The following is an 8519-nucleotide window of genomic DNA, read 5'->3' as shown; positions in this document are numbered from 1 at the left end:
ACAACTTTGGTGCGGTGGGTGGGGAAGAGAGGGGGAGCAGGGAGGATTAGGTGGAGGGTAGGGGGAGGATGGGAAGGGATGGAAAGGGGAAACAAAGGAGGAGGCTACAATGCTTGATAAGAAATGTACTGATTATCTTGCCCATGTAATTGTAACCCCTCTGTACAGTATTTTCACAATAAAAATAATAATAAAAAGCTAAGTAATGGAAATAGAAAAGCAGAAAAGCAATTTTAATGAAGTAGGTTGTGTTATCATAAGAAAAATAATGGGAATATTGCAAGGGCAGGTAGCTAGCATAAGTATACTGAGAAGTATTGGTGATGGAAGTCATTTTAGCTAATGCATGAAGGTGTAATAATTATTTTCCAGCCAAATATGGAGTGAAAGAATGTTCCACAAAATATGAATTTCCAAGAGTAAAAATGTGCATTTATACTGGTGAATTTTCTCATATCAATAGCAAGGGCTATGGAAAGATATTTTCATAAGTTAAAATGGATAAGATAGGAGGAGAATAGGTCGCTTTCTGATACCTGATAAGGATCATTGTCTTGATAATAATACTTTATCTTGTGGGAAATATTGATGTGATTGCATATATATCTTGATTTTAGAATTATTCCCTTTTATAGGAAATATATATAATGTGAATCTATATATAACAATTTAATTTTTGCAACAATTTATCAAATAAGAATGTAAGAGTTGTGCTTTTCCTATGTCCCTAAAGCAGTAAAGAAATTCTATATCATGGGGGCTGGGAAGTAGGCTTGCCTTTTATGCATGAGGCCCTGGGTTCAATTCCTCAGCACCACATAAGTAGAAAAAAAGCCAGAAGTGGTGATGTGGCTCAAGTGGTAGAGTACTAGCCTTGAGCTGACGAGCTGAAGTACAGTGCCCAGGCCCAGAGTTCAGACCCCATGACCAACAAAAAAAGCGACAGAGTGCTTTCATGGATAATTAATTCATTTACTTAACAATTTTAGGGTTTATGTTAGCATCTCTGCAATTTTATTGTCTCTAAATTTATAATATAGATGAAGCATACAAAATATTGTTCAAAGACACAAAGGTTTTCCTCATTATGTATGTTTTATAATCAGAACAGAAAATCATTGAAAAATCTCCCTTGGAGATTTTGTGCTTTGATCTCATTGATTAGTATTGCATGTCATGCTCAATCTCAGGATGTCCATTATTGGAGTAGGCATGATTGGCTCATGACAATTCATAGTTCTAGAAACAGAAGCCAAGAAGTCACATTATTTAACTACAAAAATCAGAACTCTATCAGAAATGAGGAAGCACGAGTGGATTTTGAATGGGCAAACAGTAGTGTCTATGCTTCTACAATGTCAACAGAAAGACTTCATTTAGCTCTCCTCATTTTCTCATATAGCTCTCATCATCATCTGTCCTTGATCATTATACCAAGTAGGTTATCAAACAAACCTAACAAATTTTCCTAAAACTCTTCACTGTAATAATCTTGCTCACATTTTTCTCATTCTTATATATTATCTCATTTTGATAGGGCGCTTTGGGTATCTCATTACCTTCTTATGTACAGTTCCTCATTTGACTCAATACAAAATGCTTGTGATAGGCAGCTAAGGGAAGTCAAAGAGATTCTCCATAGTCATCCAAATGTATCTTGGATCAAAACTTATTTGTGAAACTATAACTCCTTAGGAAATAGCTTATGAACTCTTACAACTCAGCCACTATTAATTGCGACCTTACTCTTATTTCTTTTACTTGAAACATAATGTACAAGATTATAACAGTGTATAATTTGGACAAAAGAAAAACAAAAAGAGCTGTACGAGGAGAATTAACTAAATTGGGGGGGAAATATTTACACCAGCATCTCAGTGCTCTCAGGCAGTCGGAAATCTGAGTTCTCAGTCCAGTTAAGCCAGCTATTTGCATAAACCTCAGCAGGAAACTCAAGAATGGTTTGCACCTGCTCCAAAATATTGGCAAATAGAATTCTGTCAAAACAGGCATTCCAGGGTGCACAGGAATTAGGCTTCAGAGAGATCACTCATGCTTAGCTAGTTTGCAGTATAGTGGCAGTAAGCCCAGATGGTCTGCATACTGTGTTGCCTAGATTATTCTGGATGTCTGTAGACACTGACACTCAAATATCTATTGCAACATTCACTTTCATTATGTAAATTTCCCCCACTTAAAAGCAAAATATATTCTAAAATCTAACTAAAATCAGAAACAAAAAATATCACTACCTTTTAAAATCATGAATTATAGATATATAAAGTGTTTCCTTAATTATTGTTTGAGTCATCAAAATATGCTTGTAGGAGCAGATGAGAAATCATTTTAATTTAAAATTAAACCATTGAAAAAACAATTATTTTGTTTAAATGAATTGCTTAAATGCTTATACCTAAATGTGTGTAGAGATGTACTTTTGCTCCTTTTCTTTTGAATAAGAACATGGCTAGTAGGATTTACATTTATATTCAGCTTCTTTTGTTCTTCACAATGTGCTACTCTGTGTCTCCTAAAGCCCCACCACTAAGCCCCAATTCCATGTCCACTTGTACTGTCCATGTTATGTTTGAGTCTACAAATAGTTTATAGTTTAACTTTAACAGTGTTTACACTGCATATTCTTTAATTTTTCTTTATAAATTCAATATGGGAAGATCAAATTTTAAGGAACAGAATGTCTAAAATTAAAACATTCAATGAAATAGCCTATAATTAGACCCATGATTTTTTTTCAAGTTTCAGAGATTTATTAATCAGTGTAATAAATCCAACAAATCAACATAATTATGACATGCATTTACAGGAGATATTTCCTGGCGAAGTGGAAAATTGTGCGGATGGCTTCTGAAAGACCTTCATTTTAAGCAGCTTTATTGTGAGGTTTTTTTTTTTTTTTTAAATTTAGAAGTCTGGACCTTCTTTCTTCAGTTTGCTGTAGTCCACATTCACAGAGTAGAACTTGTACTGATCATTGGGACCCAGTTTGTTCCAGGGTTCTGGGTTATTCTTCCTGTCCCAACAGACATCTGGATTGAACAGGGCCAGGCATGCCACATACAGGGCTGCTCCAGTGCCTCCTGCTCCAATAAATATAAAGAGGGGGATCAAGCTCAGATGCTTCTTGGCCTGACTGATGATCTGGCGGAGCATGTTTGCAGTAGAGGCCTGACGTTCAAAAAGGATAAACAAACATTCCAGGCACGAGACTGAAGCCGTCTGCGAACGCTAGCCAGGGCAGACGTCCAATTAGACCCATGATTTAATCCAATTACTCAGTGTCTTTTTTGTTGTTGTTGGTGGTGGTCATGGGGCCTGAATTCTGGGTCTGGACACTGTCCCTCAGCTCTTCAGCTCAAGGCTCGCACTCTATCACTTGACCCACAATGCCACTTCTGGCTTTTTTTCTGCTTATGTGGTGCTGAGGAATTGAACCCAGGGCCTCATGAATACAAGGCAAGCATTCTACCACTGAGCCACCATCCCAGCCCTTAGTGTCTATTTGATCTGGGGCAAGCAGCTCAGTTGCAGCTTACCAGTCAGTAAAAAGAATATACTGATATCTCCCTAAGAGGGTTCAGTGTTGAATTCTTAGTAAGCATTTACCATTGTGCTTGATATATGGTGACTCGGAATCATTTACCCAGCTCATGAAAAGAAAACATAAACCTCAAAAATCATCTAAAAAGACAAAAAAATATGCAAACTCTAGAGCAAATCAAAAAGGAGAGTCAATTTGTTCTTGATTCTACTGTTAGTTAACTTAAATAAATCTGCAAAGAAAAATTAAATTAAATTTATATGAGCTCTTAAATATGCAAATTCCTCCATGGCACACAGTCTAAACCCACTCATCTATCTCTAAAAGAGATGTTAGCTTATATACTTTGTAATATGTTTCCCAAATATTACAGTGAAGATTTTTGCAAGTTATTAATAGAAGAAATATACTAACATCTCTGCAGAATGCAGGTAAAGGCTGTGAACATGTAAAGGCTATGAACAACTAAATATAGATTAAGGCTATGAACAACAAAAAGGAATTTGAGTAGAGCAGTATATGGCCCAGTGCTCAAAATTTATTAGCAATTAAGGAATGTTGTGAATGTTGTATTCTATTCCCTTTATTAATATTGCCTTCTATAGCATGATACTGCCAGGGGGACAAAGGTGAGCTCATTTCTCACAAAGGCCTGAATGAGACAATATTTTTCCTCCCTAGATATATTCACATTTTAAGTCTTAATATTTTTTTGTTGTGAAAATACCACACAGAGGGGTTACAATTACATGGGCAAGATAACGAGTACATTTCTTATCAAGCATTGTTGCCTACTCCTATGTTTCACCTTCCCATCCCTTCCCATACCCTCCCTCTCCCCCACCCGATCCTCTCCCCCCACCAAAGTTGTAAAGTTCATTTTTCGAAATAACGACTTGTACATCTCATTGTTGCAATGGGTCCACCTGTATCCCTATTTAAATGATTTGTTTTTCCCTTCCCCTTCACAAATTATACCAACATCAAATACAGTGAAAGCAGAGGTTATACCGTGGGGGAGGGACATACAAAGAAACATAGAAATCATCTTATAAATATGTTAGAAACAATTGCATGAAAGGCAAAAAAACATTTGAATACATATCTTGGGGTTCATTTCCCTAACATCAACTTATCTGATCTTTTTTGCTTGACTCAGACATACACTGCTTATTGCAAATAAAGGAAACCATGGGACCTATGTTTCTTTGGGTCTGGAATACTTCACTTAATATAATTTGTTCCAAGTCTTTCCATTTCCTAACAAATGGGGTAATGTCATTCTTTCTGATGGAGGCATAGAATTCCATTGTGTATATATACCACATTTTCTTGATCCATTCATCTACTGAGGGGCATCTGGGTTGGTTCCATATCTTAGCTATGGTAAATAATGCTGCAATAAACATAGTCGTGCTGGTAGCTTTAGTATAGTCTTGTTTGTGATCATTTAGGTAAATGCCCAAAAGTGGGAAAGCTGGGTCATAGGGAAGCTCTATGTGGAGTCTTTTGAGGAACCTCCATACTGCTTGCTAAAGTGATTGAACAAGTTTAAACTCCCACCAACAACGTAGTAAGGTTCCCTTCTATCCACATCCCCTCCAGCATCTGTTGTTATTAGAGTTCTTGACTATAGCCATTCTAACTGGGGTGAGGTGGTATGTCAATATTGTTTTGATTAGCATTTCTTTTATGGCTAGAGAGGTTGAGCATTTCTCAATATTTTTGAGTATTATCCTATAATGGCAGGAGAACAATTGTAAACATGTATAGCCAAAAGTAACATTAATTCAAGAATTTTGAAAGGACGAATTTATCCTGGATTATCTCTGCTGGCCTTAAATACAATCAGTCATATATATTCTTTTTATTATTATTGTCTTTAAGTAGTTGTACAAAGAATTTCCCATTCTACAAAACAGTATATGAGTACAAAGTGTCTGACAGCATTGTCACCCATCTCTCCTAACCCATCCCTTCTCTCACTTTTTTCTTTAATTGAAATTAGTTAATTACGTAAATTTCACGTATTTCACATTATTGTGGAATAGTGATACTTAAAGTCACAAACATATTTTACCCTTCACAAGGCAAATTGTCATTATCATGGTCTATACAGTTTGAGAGTTCTATGAGCTTTGACAATACAAGTTATTTTTCCACATCAGGTGATGTTGACATTTCTTTCCTTTTGCTATTCCCACTTATTCTGTTCTTCTTACTGGCTTACCTCCATTGCATGAATATATCTACCATATATATGGTCAAGAACATGGAGTCATTTAACAATGATATGACAAATGGATGGCTGTCCTTTGTTTGTTGAGTCCTGTTTGTCATATCTTCATTTATTTTGGCTTTAGCATCCACATATCAGGTAGACCATGTGCCATTTGTCTCTTTGTTCTTGGCTTACTTAGCTCAAAATAATCTGCTCTAATTCCATCCATTTCCCTGCAAATGTCATTATTTTGTCTTTTCTAATGGCTGAATAATATTCCATTGTATATAGGTACCACAATTTTTGGATCCACTCATCTATAGTGGGGCATCTGAGTTCTTTCCACATCTTGGCTATTGTGAACAGTGCTGCAATAAACATGGAGGTGCATGTGTCTTTGTATATTGGATCCTGTTGCTCAGAGTAGATGCCTAGGAGTGGTATGGCTGGGTCATGGGAGAGGTCTATATTTAGCTTTCTGAGCTACCTCAATACTATTTTCCAAAGTGGTTTTATTAGTATACATTCCCACCAGCAATGCAGTAGGGTTCCTCTTTCTCTGCATCCCCTCCAGCATTTGTCATTGGCTGACTTTAGGATGTGGGCCGTTCTGACTAGGGTAAGGTGGTATCTCAGGGTTGTCTTTATTTGCCTTTCCTTACAGCCAGGGATGATGAACATTTCCTCATGCATTTCTTTGCCATTTTTATCTCTTCTTCTGAGAAATCTCTCTTAGGTTCCTTGCCCATTTATGATGGTTTTTAGATTTGTGAAGGGTTAGTTTCTTGAGTTTCTTGAGTTCCCTGTATATAATGGATATTAGACCCTTGTCTGATATTTTGCTGATAAATATTTTTTCCAATTAGTTGACTTTCTTTCTAGTTTGGTTGCTATTTCTTTCTCTGAGCAGAAACTTTTTATTTTAAGGTAGTCCCACTTGTCAAGACTCTCTACAATTTGTTGTGACCCTGGGACTCTGTTCAGGAAGTTCCTGCCTGTGCCTATAAGTTCAAGTGTCTCTCCTACTCTGTCATGCAGTAGTTTCAGAGTATCAGGTTTGATGTTAAGGTCTTTAATCCATTTTGGGTTGATGTTAGTCTATGGCAACAGGCTAGGGTCCACTTTTAGTTTTCTGCATGTGGCCACCCAGTTTTCCCAGCACCAATAGTTGAAGAGGTTATGATTCTTCCATTGTATGTCTTTGGCTCCTTCATCAAATATCAACTGACTGTACATATGCAGCTTTATTTCTGGGTCCTCTAGTCTGTTCCATTGGTCTTCAGGTCTCTTTTTTGTGACAGTACCAAGCTGTCTTTGTTATTATAGCTCTATAGTAGAGCTTGAAATCTGGTATCAAGATCCCTCCAGCATTGTTTCTTTTGTCTAGAATTAGTTTGGCTATTCTAGGTCTTTGTTGTTCCATATGAACTTTTGGACTGTTTTCTCTATTTTAGTAAAGTACATCATTGGAACTTTAATGGGAATTGCATTGAATGTGTATATCAATTTTGGCAGTATGGCCATTTTCACTATATTAATTCTGCCTGTCCAAGAACATGGGAGATCCTTTCATTTCCTGGTATCCTCTATGATTCCTTTTTAAAGTCTTTTATAGTTTTCATGTAATAGACCCTTTACATCTTTGGTTAGGTTAATTCTTAGATACTTTTTTTTCAGGTTGTGAATGGGGTTGTTTCGTTGGTTTCCCTTTCTGCTTGTACATTGTTGGTATACAAAAAGGCGACTGATTTTTGTGGGTAAATTTTGTATCCTACCACTTTGCTGAAGTGGTTTATAACCTCTAAGGGTTTGGGGATAGAGACTTTTGGATCGTTAAGGTATAAAATCATGTCATCTGCAGAAAGAGATAGTTGATTTTCTTCCTCCCCTATGCTGATCCCTTTAATGTGTTTTTCTTGCCTTATTGCTCTGCCTAAGGATTCCATAACTATATTGAATAGGAATGGAGATAGTGGGCATCTTGCCTTGTTCCTGTTTTTAGGGGAATTGGTACATATATTCTTAAATGAGAGAGAGATGTAAGGGAATTTGTACACAAACATACACATGAAAATACAATGTGAGTAAAGTAGCAGAGGTTGGAATGATACTTCTATAAACCAAAAAATACCAAGGAATGCTGATAACAGATACTTAAAGCATAAAAAAGATTTTTTCCCTAGAGTTAGTTATCTGTGAAAAACTGTCTGTTGCTCTGAGCCAAAGAAATTTATGGAGACATAATATGACTATGTATAGGATACATATTACATAATACAATAATGCTTTAACTAATCTGGTGTAGACAATAGAAAGGATTTGTAGTTACTATCATATTCCTTAAATGCAACCAAATTGATTTCTTTTTTCTCCATTACACCTATCTAAAATAAATTCTTCCTCGGTTGAAAAATTATTCAAAAACTGCTAATATATCATGTTAGTAAAGAGAGGAAAATATTTCTCATATACTCCACATGAAAAATTACATTAGTTTAATTTTAGAATAATGTAACTATTAAAATTTAAACTATGCACAGAGATTCTATTTATATATCTTCACAAAGTAGAATATATACAAATACCTGTCATGATAAGGATGTAAAAGCAACCACATTTTAGGCCACAAAGCAAACTTGTCTAAATTCAGAAACATTGAAGTTATACCTTGCATTCTCCCTGACCACAAGGGAATAAAATTAGAACTCAACACCAAAAGCCACCAAAGAAAGTCCGGTA

The 8519-nt window shown here is 36.0% G+C and overlaps 1 pseudogene across 1 annotated transcript; it reads right to left on the bottom strand.

The window, feature by feature from the left end:
- Positions 1-2751: 2751 nt before the first annotated feature.
- Positions 2752-3230, bottom strand: LOC106000667 (annotated as a pseudogene). The gene has a single exon (XR_001175800.1). The product of XR_001175800.1 is annotated as a cytochrome c oxidase subunit NDUFA4 pseudogene (transcript).
- Between the last annotated feature and the right edge of the window lie 5289 nt (positions 3231-8519).

Source organism: Dipodomys ordii, unplaced genomic scaffold (genome assembly GCF_000151885.1).
Source record: "Dipodomys ordii isolate 6190 unplaced genomic scaffold, Dord_2.0 Scaffold233, whole genome shotgun sequence".
Lineage (NCBI taxonomy): Eukaryota > Metazoa > Chordata > Mammalia > Rodentia > Heteromyidae > Dipodomys > Dipodomys ordii.
The sequence above is the reverse complement of the archived record's forward strand: the minus strand, read 5'-3'. Positions and strand labels throughout refer to the sequence as shown.